General features: G+C 45.8%; 1 long non-coding RNA gene and 1 pseudogene across 1 annotated transcript in view; both read left to right on the top strand.

The window, feature by feature from the left end:
• Positions 1 to 4,560: 4,560 nt before the first annotated feature.
• LOC148120537 (uncharacterized) overlaps positions 4,561 to 15,817 on the top strand; it is a 31,166-nt gene continuing 19,909 nt past the window's right edge. Inside the window, exons 1-3 of the long non-coding RNA XR_015739334.1 lie at positions 4,561 to 4,695; positions 4,922 to 5,170; positions 14,888 to 15,080. This is a non-coding gene — a long non-coding RNA (uncharacterized LOC148120537). The remainder of the gene's footprint in view (positions 4,696 to 4,921; positions 5,171 to 14,887; positions 15,081 to 15,817) is intronic.
• LOC125387974 (aldo-keto reductase family 1 member B1 pseudogene) lies at positions 9,281 to 9,860 on the top strand (annotated as a pseudogene).

Below are 15,817 nucleotides of genomic sequence, written 5' to 3'. Positions count from 1 at the left end.
GACCTCTCTCCTTTCTCCCCACAAGACAGGGTTTCTCTGTGTAACATAACAGCCCTGACTGTCTTAGAGCTCTGCAGACCAGGCTGACCCCGAGCTCACAGAGATCCCCCTGCCTCTGCCTCTCAAGTGCTGGGGTTAAAGATGTGCACCACCATGAACCCTGCATGCCTTGTCCATTCAGGGGTTGTTTTCTAAAGAAGTAATAGTAGAGCCAGTTACGTTGCCTGGGGAAAATGAAAAAATGAAAAACCTGAGGTGACAGGATGGCAACAGTGAGGTGTGTGTGTGTGAGTGTGTGTGTGTATGTGAGTGTGTGAGTGTGTGTATGTGTGTGTGAGTGTGTGTATGTGTGTGTGAGTGTGTATGTGAATGTGTGCGTGAGTGTGTGTATGTGTGTGTGAGTGTGTGAGTGTGTGTATGTGTGTGAGTGTGTGTGAGTGTGTGAGTGTGTGTGAGTGTGAGTGTGTATGTGAATGTGTGTGTGAGTGTGTGTATGTGTGTGAGTGTGAGTGTGTGAGTGTGTGTATGTGTGTGTGAGTGTGTGTGAGTGAGTGTGTGTGTGGGTGTGAGTGTGTGTGGGTGTGAGTGTGTGTGGGTGTGAGTGTGTGTGGGTGTGAATCCTGAACCCTGGCATGGTGAGCTGTGGCTCTGAGGACTTTGTTTCTCAGGGACAGCTATTATTCACCCATAGACAAAGCTGTGCTGATTCCTGCCTGGCCCTTCTAGCTCTAAGAAGCATTCTGTCATATGAGGTTAGGCATCGTCTGAGAAGGCACAGAGTGTAGGACATCTTGGGGACCCTATTGTTTGGGGAGGAGGGTAAAACCAGACAGAAACTGAAAAGCAAAGAGGGGAACATGACGAGGGAATATGGATCTGATCATCAAATTCAGGCTGCTTAACCATGTTTCTAGGACATTTATTCCCAGATTCAGTTTCTGCTAGAAATTGCTTGGGCATGAAGGCGGTAAGGTGGCTGCGATTGCTGAGGTTTGGAGAGGCACAATTCGTTTTACTTCTGCAGTTCAAACTGTTTTTCAGAATTACTCACAAAGCTCCCTGTTGGAGTCCCGATTCCCGAGTTGCAATGGCTGCCTAAAAAATTATGTGCTGTGGGGCTTCTTGTGTGGGGTGTTCGTTTTTCTCTTTTTTCTCTCTTTCCCATGAGCTTTCTTGTTCAGGGCATGGTACTGTAGACAGAGGCTGTGACGCTGGGAAAGCAAGCCGCCCGCTCTGCGTTGTATCTGAAATATCCAGTTAGAATACATTTTAGGAAATGGCTTTTCAGCTTGACATATGAGTTCTAGTACAGAGACACCTGCTGGTCACAGCTGCTCTCCTGACATGCCTGTAACTTTTGACAACTGTTAACTTTTCTCCTTCAAAAGAGGCAATGCCAAACCCATGGATTGCTTTTTTTTTTAAATACTATAATTGTAACTTTACAGACACAGGCACTAAAAGACTAGTCAAGGCTTTCTTTAGGGCTGAAGCTGTTTGTCAGTGCAGAAGTTACCTGCTGGGTTCCTTAACAGGTAGATGTGCTGAGACCTGGTCTTCCGGTTTATCGGCAGGGTTTCCTTATGCTGTGGTCCTTCTTTCTGCAGAGTGTACTTTCCTCTGTGAAAAGCAAAGCCCCATGCAAATACGATTGGAGGATGGAATGTAAGTGAGGTTTTTAAAATTTGCAGCATCCCTTCCAACACATGAACCATTAAAAACAATATTTCAGTGTTGGGGATGAATTCAAGGTCTTGCGTTTACTAAGCACACATTTGCCCTGCTGATTTTTCAAGAGCTAACACCATGGACCACCTGAGAGACAACAAATAAATAAATACATAGGGAATGCTGGGTGGCTTTGGAATCTTCTATGTGTGTGTTCTGCCACCTGCTGGAAAGGGACCTGCCAGGAAAGCTGAGTAGCAGGGAAGAGCTGCTGTGTAGACCTGGTCCCTCTGTCCGGCTCCCACAACTGGGCAGAGGAAACCCAAATCTCAGAGTCTTAAGTGCGTGGTTTTCTATTGAGCCTCACAAGCTGGGAGCTGGCCACTGCACAGGGATTTCCCCTCTGACCTGTTGAGCCCCCTCTCCCTGCTCAGGCCCAGGCTGCCTTGGGAACTCGCCTTGTGTTGTCTTCAAGCCTCCTAACTCTGGAGGTCCAGTGTGCTGACTGATACTGCCCTAAACCACTTCCCATTGGTTTGAAATGAGAACACAGCAAAATATGCAATCCAGGTTCAATGCCTCCGTCAGTAGGTGAGGGCCAATTGACCTGTTCGGCAAAGAAATACCCCCGTTCCTTCTGCTAAGAGTATAGGCTCTCTGCTCCTTAGTGTCAAAGTGACTTTTTGTTAAATGATGCAGATAAGAAGTGTAAAGCACTAGCCTCTGAGTCGAACCATCACCATCTTCAGAACTCGGGATAAGTTCACGTCCTTGCTAGAGTGAACCCTTACAGAGTCCTGGACGGTTGACGTGGCCTCCTGGAAAAAGGGTGCGGGAGTGCCCCTGAACCTTCTGTGTTTGGTCACGTTCCCCAGCCATGTGCACACAGTTCTGCCCTAATTGCACATGGTCTCGGAGTCTTTGGGAGGCCTGTAGTATATATGCTGGGGATGATTGGGCAGGGAGATACCCATCTGCGTGGCTATGGGGAAGCCATCGTCCACGTGGGCTGACGACTTCCCAGCGTGGCTGCTTTGGGGTCCTGCCAGTGTCCGTTTACTCAGGCTGTAAATGTAAGTCCAATAAACTTTTTGGTTCCCTGGGGTAAAATTTGGTGGAATCAAAAACCTCGGTCTGTCATTGAGACTTGTGTGTGTATAGGGTGAATAGTTATATTTCCCTCAGGGGAGGACTTTTGGTGACAAGTTAAAAATGTCCATTTTCTTGGCAAAAGAAAATGTTTTAATAACCATAAATCAGTCCCTGAACTCTTCACAAATGTTTTTTTCCGCCTATGAAATCCCAAAATTTAGGCAATCACAGGTTTTAAACCCCATGACCTCACCTTTTCTTTCATGCGACAACTTGTATAAAACGTCGGGTCAACAGTTCTCCGTTGTGACTTCCATATCTTCCCTGGCAAATTCTCCGGAGAGCTTTCCGTGATGTGACCCACATAGAAACATAAAAATAATGGTGTGGTGGAGTGAGAATAGTGTTTCTTCACTAACTGGGTCGCTGTACGATAGATGAAGTTTAGTCTGTAGTAAATGCTTGGCCTGATTTCACAGCCCTTTGGACCGTTCTCTTTCTCCGGAGTTCCGGCTGGAGTGTGACCTTCCTGGCTGGGTGTGTGTATGGGACTCCCATGGGGAAATTGTAGATTTTTGGCAGCCAAGCCTTCCAGGCAACTGGGCCAGGATGTGGATGGAGGCCCAGGTTTCCCGCCTGTAGAAATTTCTCAAACACTCAATACTTTTGAAATATTTTCACACAGGAACACAGCATTTTAATATCTATGACTAGCTGAAAAAAATGCTAGCAACTAAATGAAGAAAACTGACTTCATCCTTAAGGGACATCACTCTGAATTTCTCCCTAGGAGTTTTGCAGCCTTGTGACAATGAAGGGGAAGAGGTAGTGCTGTCCTGGCTGAGGCAGCTTTGGAAGCTGCCTTCATGTAACCAGAAGTGAACATAGCTAGTCGAGAAAACCTTAATTAAAATTTACTTTGAGAAGAATTTTATCTAAAAAGGGCGGATGGTTGTGACCTGAGTAGGTGGAGGCTGGGCAAACAGATCTGTACTGAAGCCAGAACACGTGGTGGCTTCGCTGTGAACAGATGGTCCCAAGGAACAAAGTTATCCTTTTGTATATTTATTTATTGATAGCAGCATCCTCTGAACAATTGAGAATCATCACAATCTCAGGCTAGGGGTTTCTTATGAGCACACACAGAAGTTGTGTCCTCAAGGCCACATTAAGAAGATAGAAAAGGCCCCCTGTTTTATTTCAAATCTATATCACCTGGTAAATATTTTGGACTTTTTAATGTCAAAGAAAGACATTAAACTGAAGGAAAAAAATTTAATAGAACCAAAACTTTGCAGTCAGGACTTTGATAAAGACTTGGGTATTTTCGTGCCCGCACACCCCAGGAGTATAGCTGACAGAATGAATTCAATTTAAATTCTTTTTTATTAAAGGTGATCAGGTAGGGGCTGGGGACGAGGCGCAGGGAAAGGTGCATGCCTCCAAGCCTGCCTACCTAAGTTTCATCTTCGAGATCAAAGGGTGGATGTGAGAACCAAATTCCACAAGTTGTCCTGTGGCATGTGTGATTCTCCGCAAGAAATGGAAAAATAATAATCATTTTTTTTTATTTAAAGAGACGACGGGATAGATTGGGCCTGTTAACAAAGTCTTTCCAGGTAGTATTACCTGGAGCTCTTTCCTTTTCTTCGGTCTTCCTTGCTTTAAAGAGTTTATGGACTCTCAACATCACTCCTGTCTCAAAATCCCAGAGTGTTTCACGGTGATTGGGAATGTGGATTTCCTAGGAAAATTAGGAAGACAAATCTCAAGGTTGTGCCTTTGTGCCCTCAGGTCACAGCCTGTTGTTAGTGACTCCTGCGATTCTTTCCCTCTGGGTTTGGTTCTGTCTCTCATTTGTCCTCCAAGATGTCTGCCAGTGTCAATGGGTAGAGTCGTCCTGACTCCATTTCAGCCCTGGAAACAGTGTTGCAGGTGAGGAGCTGGTTTTCTTCTTCTTTCCTCCCTCTGTCATTGCTCTTCTGGTCAGAGGGGCACCGTAAAGGTCAGCACCTTTCTGTATGCTAAATGCATCAAATGTGTCATTGTTGTATCACGTGCGTCCTTTATTCTTTGCGTTGCTCTGTTCTTTTCTTTCCAGGTAAGGAAAGAGTGGCTTACAGAGCGCCCTTAGAGTCTGCCTCTGGAATGTCTCCCACAGGCTCCCATTTCCAGTGCTTGGCCCCAGCTTGCGGTGTTATTTCCAAGGGTGTGGATCTTTTTAGGAGTTGGGACCTGGTTGGTGCTCATTGGTTCCCAGTGGTGGGCCTCTGAAGGTCATATCCACCCTGGTTCTAGTCTGGTTCTCTGCTCCTGGTCTACTGCCACGTGAACTAATGACTGCTACGTGCTTCTGTCACCTGACCTCTGCCACGCATCCTTACAGTGGTGGAATGGAACTTCTGGAGTGGTAAGTCAAAAGAAACTTTATCGCCTAAGTAGTTCCTGTCACGTGTTCTGTAGTAGCGAATAAGACACAGAGAGTTTAAAAACTTGGGGTTTACTTAGCAAGCAAGTGGAGCTGGGAGCTGATACTTTTCTGTCTTCGTGGCTTAGGTTTGAAACCCTCTAGCCTGGTGGCAGGATGCTGCAGAGAAAGGAGCTTTCCCAGGGTTTTGGACGCAGCTGCCCGCCAGCAGGTGCATTAATTACCCTCCTCCATGTCCAACCCCGAGAGAGCCAAGCTCATTTTGCGATCCCAGGAAAGAGCCCTAGAAAGGCCAGAGGGTCTTGCTCTATAACTCAGGATCATCTGCCATCTGTAAGACCCTTCTCTAAGATGCCTTGGGATCTCATGACACAGTAGACGAATATGCTTTCTATATAAATATGCGGTAAATAGGAGCTCAATAATTGTCCACTGCCTAGGTAGACAAGCAGGAAGCCTCAAAGCGAACATGCCTGCCCAGCGTGTAGGCAGACATCACGCCCGAGGCTGTGTTCTTACCACGACCTCTTCCCTTTTCTGCTGACTTGGGCAAAGTCTCAACTTTTCTTTACAAAAGATCAAAACTAAAAGTTTTTGGCTGCACTAATCAGGTTGTCACTAGGGGTTGGCTGTGTCTCAGAAAAGACAAGTGAGGCTGGCCTGGCTTGTCCTCTCTTGGCGTTCCAGGACACGCAAACTCCACAGAAGACATTTCTACCAACAGCCATCCTTCTCAGGCCTCACCGGAGAGGCGGAGGCAGGCTGGACTGAGTTCAAGGACAGCTGCAGACAGAGACTGTCTTAAAACAAATAAATAAGGAAACAAATCAGCCAACCAAATAAATGCTAACAGTACCTTCTGGCGAGCAAAGGAAGTCTTTGGGACTGCCTTCCGGACTTCCTAGTTAGTGGTTAGAAAACTATCCCTTCTCTTTTATGCCAGAGGCTTATAACACGAAATTATATATTCTAAAAAATGGGCACATTTTGGATTGGTTCTGTTTGAAGCATAGTAGCGATCCAATTTTGCTGATTATGGATTATCTGGAAGGGATGGTCTTACAGAACATGTATATTCTCGACCCTGTTTGTGAAAAAATCTCTTTAAAGGGAGATATTTGAATGTCTCTCTTTCAGAAGGAGAACAGCATTCATGCTTTCTTCTTTCTTCTCAGATGCTTAAGCTTCTGGCACATTCTCTCAATGTATAGATATCATCTCACAGGCTTTATCTAGACCACGACTTCTTTGAAAACTTCAGAAATTCAAATGTCTTGTCTACTCATCATGACAAACTATCACAGGTGCTTACGGAATTTTAGAAGGGTGGGGGATATTGTGAAAGTACATCCTGTGTCAGAAGTTATGACTTTAAGTCTCGCCAACATAACCACTCAAACAGGACATAAACAAGAAGGACACCACCAAACACACCAAACTGGAGAGGGAAAAGCCCACGGGGTCTCAACCCTATGCAGAGAACTACAGGCAACTAAGTAAAGCTGGGAGCCAGAGAGACTTTTCTCTAAACCCTATTATTTTATTTTTTATATATAATATCATCACCTTTATTGAAAATAGATTCTTTGATCATAAAATACATGCTGGTCACAGTTTCCCCTCTCTCTATTCCTCCAGTTTTCCTTCCCCTTCCCTCCCATTCAGATCCACCCCATTTCTGTCTCATTCGGAAAAATAAAGGTTTCTAAGAGGTATCAGCCAAACAGATAGATGACTCGGTGCAGACCAGTGTGGGCCCTGTGCTTGCTGCTTCCGTCTCTGAGGGGTCTTAGGAGCTGTGCTCAGTTGATCTAGAGGACTCGATTCTGTTCTCCTCTTTTCCATCCCCACTCCTCCCGTTTCCTCTTCTCCCTGAGCTTTGCAGGAGGAAGGGGTTCTCTGTCTCTCTGTCTTTCTGTCTGTCTGTCTCTCTCCCTCTCCTTCTCCCTCTCCTCTCTTTTTCTCTTCCTCCCCCTCCCCATAATGCCTGGCTGTGGGTCTCTATATTGCACCATCCCTCAGCTCTCCTAGTAACACAGGCAGTGCGATTTGGAGCACACCAACCACATGGGGCACGTTCTCAATGCCATCATCAGAGAAGCTTCCTCTTGTGGCAGATGGGAATAAAGCCAGTTATTTTAAACATCTGGCCTCAGATGTTCTTTATAAAGCTGCTTCGCCTCTTTCCTGAGAGCGGGTACCATCGCTCACGGCTAACAGGTAGAAGAGTTAAGTAGATGAGCTGTGTGTGACTCATCACCCGCTCAGCCCAGGCCCCTGGCAACACGTGGTACTTTTGATCTCTCCCTAAACTAGTAACAGCCACTGAGGAAGAATTTAAGTCTGTTGACAGATTTACAGGCAACAAATATGTAAACCAGAGGATAATCTTTTCAAGTATCAAACATCCTATCATACTGATGAGTCAGATACAGAAGAGCCCTAAACCCGAGACTTTTACTGTGTACACATTGTCTGACCAGGGGCCATGGAAGTAGTTGGTGATCTCTTGTCTATGTCTTAAACCCCAAGTTGAAGCAGGGGAATGAGGGCAACTGCACTTAACACATACATATGATACTGGGTCCCAGATGAACAGATCAGGGCTGGGGAAATGGCTTAGAGGTATGCCAAACTCCCAGCACCCACATCCACAGCACTGTGAAAACAAAAGGCACACAGGACAGGAGTGACCCAAATGTGGTTGAAATTGAGCAGGATCATGATGGGTACTCTCTGCTGGGGAATATACAGATGTTTCTGTGGGATTGGATTGACACTGGGGGCTGTACTGTAGTCATAGGCTCAACTATAGAGAAGTTTAGGTTAAGGATTATGACTGTTTTTTCTTATTACCTTTGCTAGGTCTTGAAGGAGGAAGGGTTATGATTTCAATGACTCCTCAGACTATGCAAACTGTTGACAAGGTGGACTGTGTGACAGTGGTGAATACTGGTCCCTCTTATAGCTGGACATGATATAAACACACACACACACACACACACACACACACACACACACACCTACTTTTAGAACTTCTTATGGCTATATATCAACAAGTATCATTACACTAACTTGATGCTCCATGAGAACTTCACAATGCAAATGGAGGGCAGGAAAAGGGGAACTCATGATCTGTATTAACGTGGTGGCAGCCTTGTTTGTCTTCTAGGAAGCTTTTCTCCAGCAGTCTTGAGGTTGCTGAGGTCACATTGTTTCTAGAACCCATGGGGTCGGTCTCAGATGAGCAATCTCTACTGTTTATTCATATAAGATAGAAAATTCCTCATATGCAAGGGTGTTGAAGAAGACACAGCGGAAACTAATTGTCTGTTGTTCATCTGTTTTGATCATCAGCCACTTGTGTTTGCTTTACAAACTGCCTGCTCTCTCCCTCTCATTCTTAACTTCAGTTCACAACACAGTCCAATTGTACCGAGAGGACGGAAGCATTCAGTAGGGATGTCCCGCAGTGACATGCTCCACTGTGACAGTTAGACTTTTGTCACCTATGGACCCTAAAACTTTCTAAATGAGGTACTGGGAATGCTCATGCAGAAACCCAGGTGCCTACAGCACAAATAAGCAAAATGTTTATCAAGAGATCTTCGCTAGGACATGCGATGGTTCATTTACTAGAGGTCCGGGATGAGGCGCAGCGGCTGGGCAGGGTGTGTAAGGTGCAGCAGTTATGGCCCGCAGGGATGTAACCTGAGCCTGGGCACCTGGAAGTCCCCTCTTGGCCGGTGACTGAAGGTTGCTGTTGGCACTGGGTACTGCCACACTGACTATGCCCAGGCGTACCAGAGTGAGAAGGGCGCGGGAGCAGCCCTTCAGGAGAAACTCTGAGAGCAGGTGGTGAAGTTCTAGGAACTCTTTGCCCTCAGCAAGCCAGGGTGCAAGCTGGACAACAGAAGAGTGCGGTGGAAGGAGCCTGCCAGAAGACACCCAGCAACCGACAGCTGGGCTACCTGTACCTCTGCCTTATTCACCGGCAACAATAGCTTCCAGCCTGGTCCTGGTTATTTCCCACTGGATGCATAAGAAAACATGACTCCCAGTGGCCCCAGTTTTGTGGACACTCAGATGTCCATGGAACAACTATTGGATGAAGGTTTGGTAAACCAATTGGTGTCTCCAACTCAAACCCTCTTCAGATAAAGAAGATCTTAAATTAAACAAACCTTGCTTGAAGCGTAAACCTGCAGTTACTCATACTGAGTGCCACACGTCCCTAACTCAGGAGAAGCTGAGCCAGTACTGCTCTTCCAAAGGCATCATGGTGACTGCATACAGTGCCCTTGGCTCTCCTGACAGGTCCCGGGCCAAGCCTAAAGACCCTTCCCTCCTGGAGGAGTCCAGGATCAAGGCAATTGCATCCAAGTTCAGTAAAGCTACAGGTGTTGATCCAGTTCCTCATACAAAGGAACTTGGCGACGATCCCCAAGTCTGTGACACCAGCACGCATTGCTGAGAACTTGAAGGTCTTTGACTTCGAGCTGAGCAATGAGGATGTGACCTCTCAGCTACAATAGGAACTGGAGGGGGTGTGCCTTGACGAGCTGTGCTCAATGCAAGGAGGCCCCCTTTCGCACAGAAGTCTGAAGCCGAGGATGCCTGCTTTTCCCCATTGACTTGCGCCTGTTCGTCCCCCTTTGTCTGTCCTTGCAAATGTCATATGGCCTGGATCCCTCTATGATGGCGGAGCCTTGCAGATCAGACAGTGAGGATCTGGTAGTTTGACACAGGCTCTGGAAGACAGTTTCAGTAGCTGAGCTGTTTCTTCCAGCCTTTCTAGGTCTATCTTCTTACTCACTGGGCAAACGTTTAATGAAAGCACCTTTTCCAACCAAGGAGAAGCAAGATGTAGAGTCCAGGTAGTGCCACTAACAGTTAAGTTTTGAGTGCTTGGAACTCTAGTCCTCTGGGTTAGACTTCTCTTTGCCTCAAATAAAAACTGCTTTTGTGGGGAAAAAAAAGCCCAAGATGAGGGATTTTTAAGCAGGAAGATAAAATAGTTCTGGGTTTGGTAAATAAAAGTCTTGTCCTGCTAGTCCTAGGTTATTCTCAGGCAGTTAAGGACAGAGACCAATTTCTGTCTACTGGCCATAACATTCGGTCCATTTGATTGCGTAGTGCCTATTGGATGGGGAAGCCATGAACGGAACACGGAAAACCTTTTGCCTTTATACTCTCAACTATCTATGCATTTATATGAATCTTTTTTATCTCTTGTCTTCTTTTTAGGTCTTTGACTAGATATGTTTAACCTTGACAATCACTGAAATAATTCTGGCCACTGGCTTCTGTACTGCTGTCTGGCCTCTCTTGGTATAGGGCTTTATCAAAGCGTTATTAAGCTTCATGGCTGCCTCCCTACTATAGGTTCTGAAGGACTGAGCTTTAGGTGACTGACCTTCACCAGAAAATTCCTTGTGGTCTCAGAGAATTAAGCACCTTCTTGGCTCTCCTATGAATTGCAACCCCCTACCAAGCGTTCAGCAGCACATAATGTGTCTATTCTGGCATGTCCGCTCCTTTCAGCCTCTTTGTCTCTTTCTCCTTTCCTCGGCAGTACTGAAGCATGTCTTCTGGCCATAACATTTTGTCCACTTTTCTGAGCATCAGTTGTGAACTTTTCAGGCGTCAACAAGCAAGCAGGTTGGTTAAACCTTAGCAAGCTTACTAGATCCTTGTGGTCCTTGCTTGGATGTTAAATTCTGCATCTCCGAGTTATTTTACTCTTCACATGGGTCTTGTGTTCCATCCTCCTTGATCAGGCACCCTCTAAACCCAGCTGCCGAGGTCCTCCCATGGGTCCTGCTGGGACATGTGCGTGGATTTCCACAGCTCTTTGGGGTGCAATTTCATTCTTCTCCCGTCAGTGCTAACATGTTTCCACAGATTGTGCTGGAATTTATCCCTAGTTATCAGCTTGGCAGGGATCAGCGTGGGGCAACACCTAAAGGTGGCATGTCTGCCTTGTAGCATAGAAGATTCTGACTAATCTTCCTGGGTGGGGAAGAGGCTACCTCCAGGTAGACAGTGGTGGGCTACTTCTGTATGCTCACACGAGTCTGCAGATATCACAGTGACCAGGGACATTAATCCAGATGCCCCACCTGGACTCCAAGGTTTGCTAGACTAGGTCTTTTATAAAATACTTAAAAGGCTAAGTATTTAAATGCTTACTGGATGTACTGGGATGACTTAGTTAACAAAGTGCTTGCCAGGCAAATATGAGGACCCGAGTTCAGATACCTATGTAAAAGAAATAAGTGTGGATGGGGCACACCTGTGACCTTTGGGTGGTGCACACCTGTGACCCTTGGATGGTGCACACCTGTGACCCTTGGATGGTGCACATCGGTAACCCCAGCAGCAGGGAGGCAGAGATAGGGGCACCTTTGGGCTTACTGCCAGTCAGTCTAAACAATCAGATCCAGGATCAGGGGAAATCCATGTGTCAAATAAAGGCTGGCAGTAATAAAGGAAGACAAATGCTGTGACCTGTGACTTGTACACATGCATGTGCACGCGCACACACACACACACACACGAACAAAAATATGTGTATTGCATACACTACACTTAACACCAGTAATAAATATTTATAGGGCAAGTCCAGTGTCTCTTTTTCCACTATGGGCAATAAGAGCCTCTTTGTAAATTACCAAAAGGGCCTTTTGATTATGGTACTTTTTATTAGCATGTATTCTCAGGTGTCACAGTGATGGCCAGCCACCCCCGATGCCCTTTGGGCTTGCTATCCCTTTAAAATGTTTGGGTCTAAATTGCAAAAGAATGCTCTCTAATAGGACAGGTTCCCACATCAGTGCCGGTAAGAACTTGGGCTGCTGGTCCCTACCTTGTGCCAGGGACTATTCATGACCTAAAACCACTTGGAACGGAATCTTCTTTTGCTAGATGAGTAGGTAGATGATGCAGCCTAAAAACCCCTTAGTGTCTGCTTTCTCAGAGTGTTCCGGCTGCAAGTGTGTCTGTTCAAGTTCTACGGATGGAGATAGGAGAAAGGGGAGGAAGGGCAGGCATGGAATCAATCCATCAGATGTCTGCTGATTCCTGTGGACAGGGTGTGGAAAAACACAGACTGATTGCAGCTCGGAGGAAATCTTACCTGGCAAATAGGAGAGAGTGTAGAGAGAGAGCCATTTGAAGTGCCCTTGTTCTCCTGCGGTAGTCAGGCCTCGGCTGAGAGCAGTTCAGGGAGACCACTGTCTTGGTCTGAATGTGGTGTTAGAATCTGAACGTGCTATCTATTGGATACCACCAGGTAACAACACACCCCAAAGCAGGGAGGCCTGAATGGCAACCCACAGTTCATTGTCCCTTATTAGTGGCTACATTTCCTATTACATGGCACAAAAAAAAATATCATAGGATCACAATTCATTTTTAAAGATCCCTCACTTTCAAATGGGTCAAGACAACTTGTGGCCAAACTTTAAAGTCCTCTCTAGCATTGGCTCTCATCACCTTCACTGTTAGAGACACAGGGAGAAGATGGCCAACTCCAAGCCAAGGGATGCTTTGAAAGTACCAGGAGTGAGGAGATAGGACCGAAACAGAAGGGAAGGGGGCATGGCCCTGCCAATACCTTGATTTTTAAACTTTTAACATCCAGAACGATGAGATTACAAAGTTCTGTTGCTCTAATCCTCAGCCTGTGGTGCTTTGTTACAAGAGCTCCAAGGACCATTAGAGATGCCATCTTGCTATTACCACAAGATCTTCCGTGTAAGTCCTGGATTCTTTTAATAGAGTTGTAGAAGTGATTTTCCTTAATCTCAGTCAGACTGCATTCCTTTTCACTTGTAAAGTCAGACTATTTCTGTTTTAAAAGGCAGTCTTCATAAAGGCTTCCTCCCGCCTCTGCCCAACCTGTTTCGGGTGCTAGCCTTTAGGGTCCAGGCCAGCCAGGTTCTTTCCCACATAAGAGCCTTCCCGTGAGCAGTTTGTCTCCCTGCCCTTCCCCCAGGGCCCATTGGCTGATTCTCTCACACTCTCTTGGCCTCTGTTTAGCTCTTACCCTGTAAGGAAGTCCATCTTGACTTCTCTGTTTCAAATCAAAGTCACCCACCACTGTACAACTGATTCCCCCCCCACCCCCCGTGGTAGATATTGGTTTCCCATTATTGGGAAAAAAATAACATTCCTATTATTCCCAGTTGTATTACTTTTTCCATAGCACTTAACACCTAACATTGGCTATGAATTATTATACTTATTTCCGATCACTTGTCTCCCTTTATTAGAACGCAGAGGGTAGGAAGGAATTTTTGTTTTCGCCTCTCTCCAAGGAGTCAAACAGTGCTTTGTTCTAGAAGGTGGTTAAAATTTGCCAGGTAAAGAAATGGACTTGCCGGGCTAGAAATCCGAATAGAATGTTAAACTCATCGTCTGGTAGTATATAGTAAGTATCTTACAAGTTAATATCTTTGTTTAAAAACTTTTTTAATAACATAATTCTTTATTGATTCTTTGGGAATTTCATATTATACACCCCAATTCTGCTCACCTCCCAGCCCCTCTGTATCCTCCCCCATCCCTACAGCATCCCCCCAACTCCCCAAAATCAGTTAAAAACAAACAAACAAACAAAAGACCACCTTACTCTTCCATCTTTCCAACACCTCTTCGTTCATCCTAGTGACATCGGGAGCTGAGCTATGTGCACCCTTTTGTTCAGGCCCCACCCACAAATCTCCATTGCTGGGAGTCATTGGTCTGGGTCAAGGCCTCTGGCTTCGGGCACACATTGAAATTCCTCTTGGATATTCTGCTGTTGACCCGGGTCACGGGTGTCCTGTGGTTCTTGTTCCGCAGGACCAGACTCTTTACACACTCCAGCAGGTCATAGATGAGGTAGATGTTAGGGTGGACTAATGTAACGTCCTGGATGTGGGTCTAGGTGGTAGCTGAGCCATTCGATCTGAGCCTCTGGAACTGCCTCCCTCAGGCAAGGGGCAGAGCCAGTTCTCCTAGACACGTGCTGTCAGTGCCAGCTCTCCGGTGCCCATGGTGAGGGATAGGACTGTCTCTTCTGAGTGTGGGGAGCTTTCCCATGGGGAGGTGGGGCCAGCTCTCCTGCCGTGGTGTCCAGTGAGGGGCAGAGCCATCTCGCAGCAACAAGCATGATCCTATGACCCCCTGTGGCAACATGGGCCATAAACATCATCACAGACCCCAGCTGCAGGAAGAACATGGACCCAGACATGGCCACGGGCAGCAGCTCCAAGCCGGATATTACCGTGGCCTTTGGTGGCAACACAGGCCACTCTGATCAGTATGGCCCCGGTGACAGCAAGACCCTGGGCTAATTTAATATCTTGTTTGAATCTTATACCCAGAAAAGACAAATCTTTATTTCCCCAGGATAAATAAGAAAACATCTCATATCAGGTACAGGGTCAAAAGGGAATCACATTTGCTCTGTTTGTTTAAGGACACAAGGTCTCTGGGATGGAGGTAAGCAAAAGCGCCATTGAGGATTTCCTTTGAACCCTTCCCCACCTTTATGTCCCCTCCCCGGTTAGGTGGAGGTGGGGAAGAGAGGCACATGAGCAGTGACAGGGCCATGGACATTTATCTTATGCTGACAGACTTTCTTTGACGTGAAGTTGGTGTATCGTATTGAGAACTGAAGCTGTACCTTCCCTGCCTTGTCTCTCACCAAAGAGTGCAGACTTCGGATGAGAAGAGGCCTCATCTGGAAAATGATGATAAGCTTTCTCCAACGCAGACATTTCTATTAATGAAAGAGCGCAGTCATGCAAGCTTCTAGTTCTAATTGTCTACGGGAAAATTTCACGGAAACTTGTAGATAAAAGAATGCTGCTGGCAAAAGAAGCCCCGACGGGTTGCAGCCAAGGTTAGTGAACACTGCGACAACACGGACAAACGAAAAATGGGTCTTTGTTCTGTTAAGTACTAGCTAGGGTTTTAATTCAAAAATTTTGTTCTGTTAAGTATTAGCTAGGGTTTTAATTCAAAAATTTTGTTCTGTTAAGTATTAGCTAAGGTTTTAATTTGAAAATTTCTATTTATGATCTATCAAAAGAAGATATTTTAAAAAGTGGATCCAGGGCCTAGAGTGGTTAAGAGAATGTACTGCTCATCCAGAGGCCCTGAGTTTGGTTCTCAGTGCCTGCATTGGGTGGTTCACAGCTGCCTGTAACCCCAGCTTCAGGGGTTCTGACGCCCTCTTCTGGCCTCCCTTGGCATTGCATACGCATGCACAAACCCAGGCTCAGACGCACAATTAAACATAAAAATAAATCTTTACAGCGGATCCGTGTTGTATTTTGTGTTGAATTAGTTTTCTTTGCTTGAATTAAAAAACTCTTCTCAGCATTCTTTGATGAAGCTTAGAAATTGTTGTGTGGTGTCTCAGGGAAGGTGTGCATTTCTGTTTTCCTACTCCTTCCCTTTTTTGTTCTTTATGTGGATAATAAGGATGACTGTTCTCTAAGTATCATGTTTTGTTTATAAACTTTCCTGAAAGTAGCCTAGAAGTAAAATGGATTTGTCAGAAGCTGGTGCAATGACTATATTTTTTTATTAATAAAAATTGCTCTGCATTTTTTCTTTTTTCTTTTTTTTAAAAAA

Source organism: Myodes glareolus, chromosome 11, assembly GCF_982192425.1.
Source record: "Myodes glareolus chromosome 11, mMyoGla1.1, whole genome shotgun sequence".
Lineage (NCBI taxonomy): Eukaryota > Metazoa > Chordata > Mammalia > Rodentia > Cricetidae > Myodes > Myodes glareolus.
This window is presented reverse-complemented; position numbering and strand designations above follow the sequence as displayed.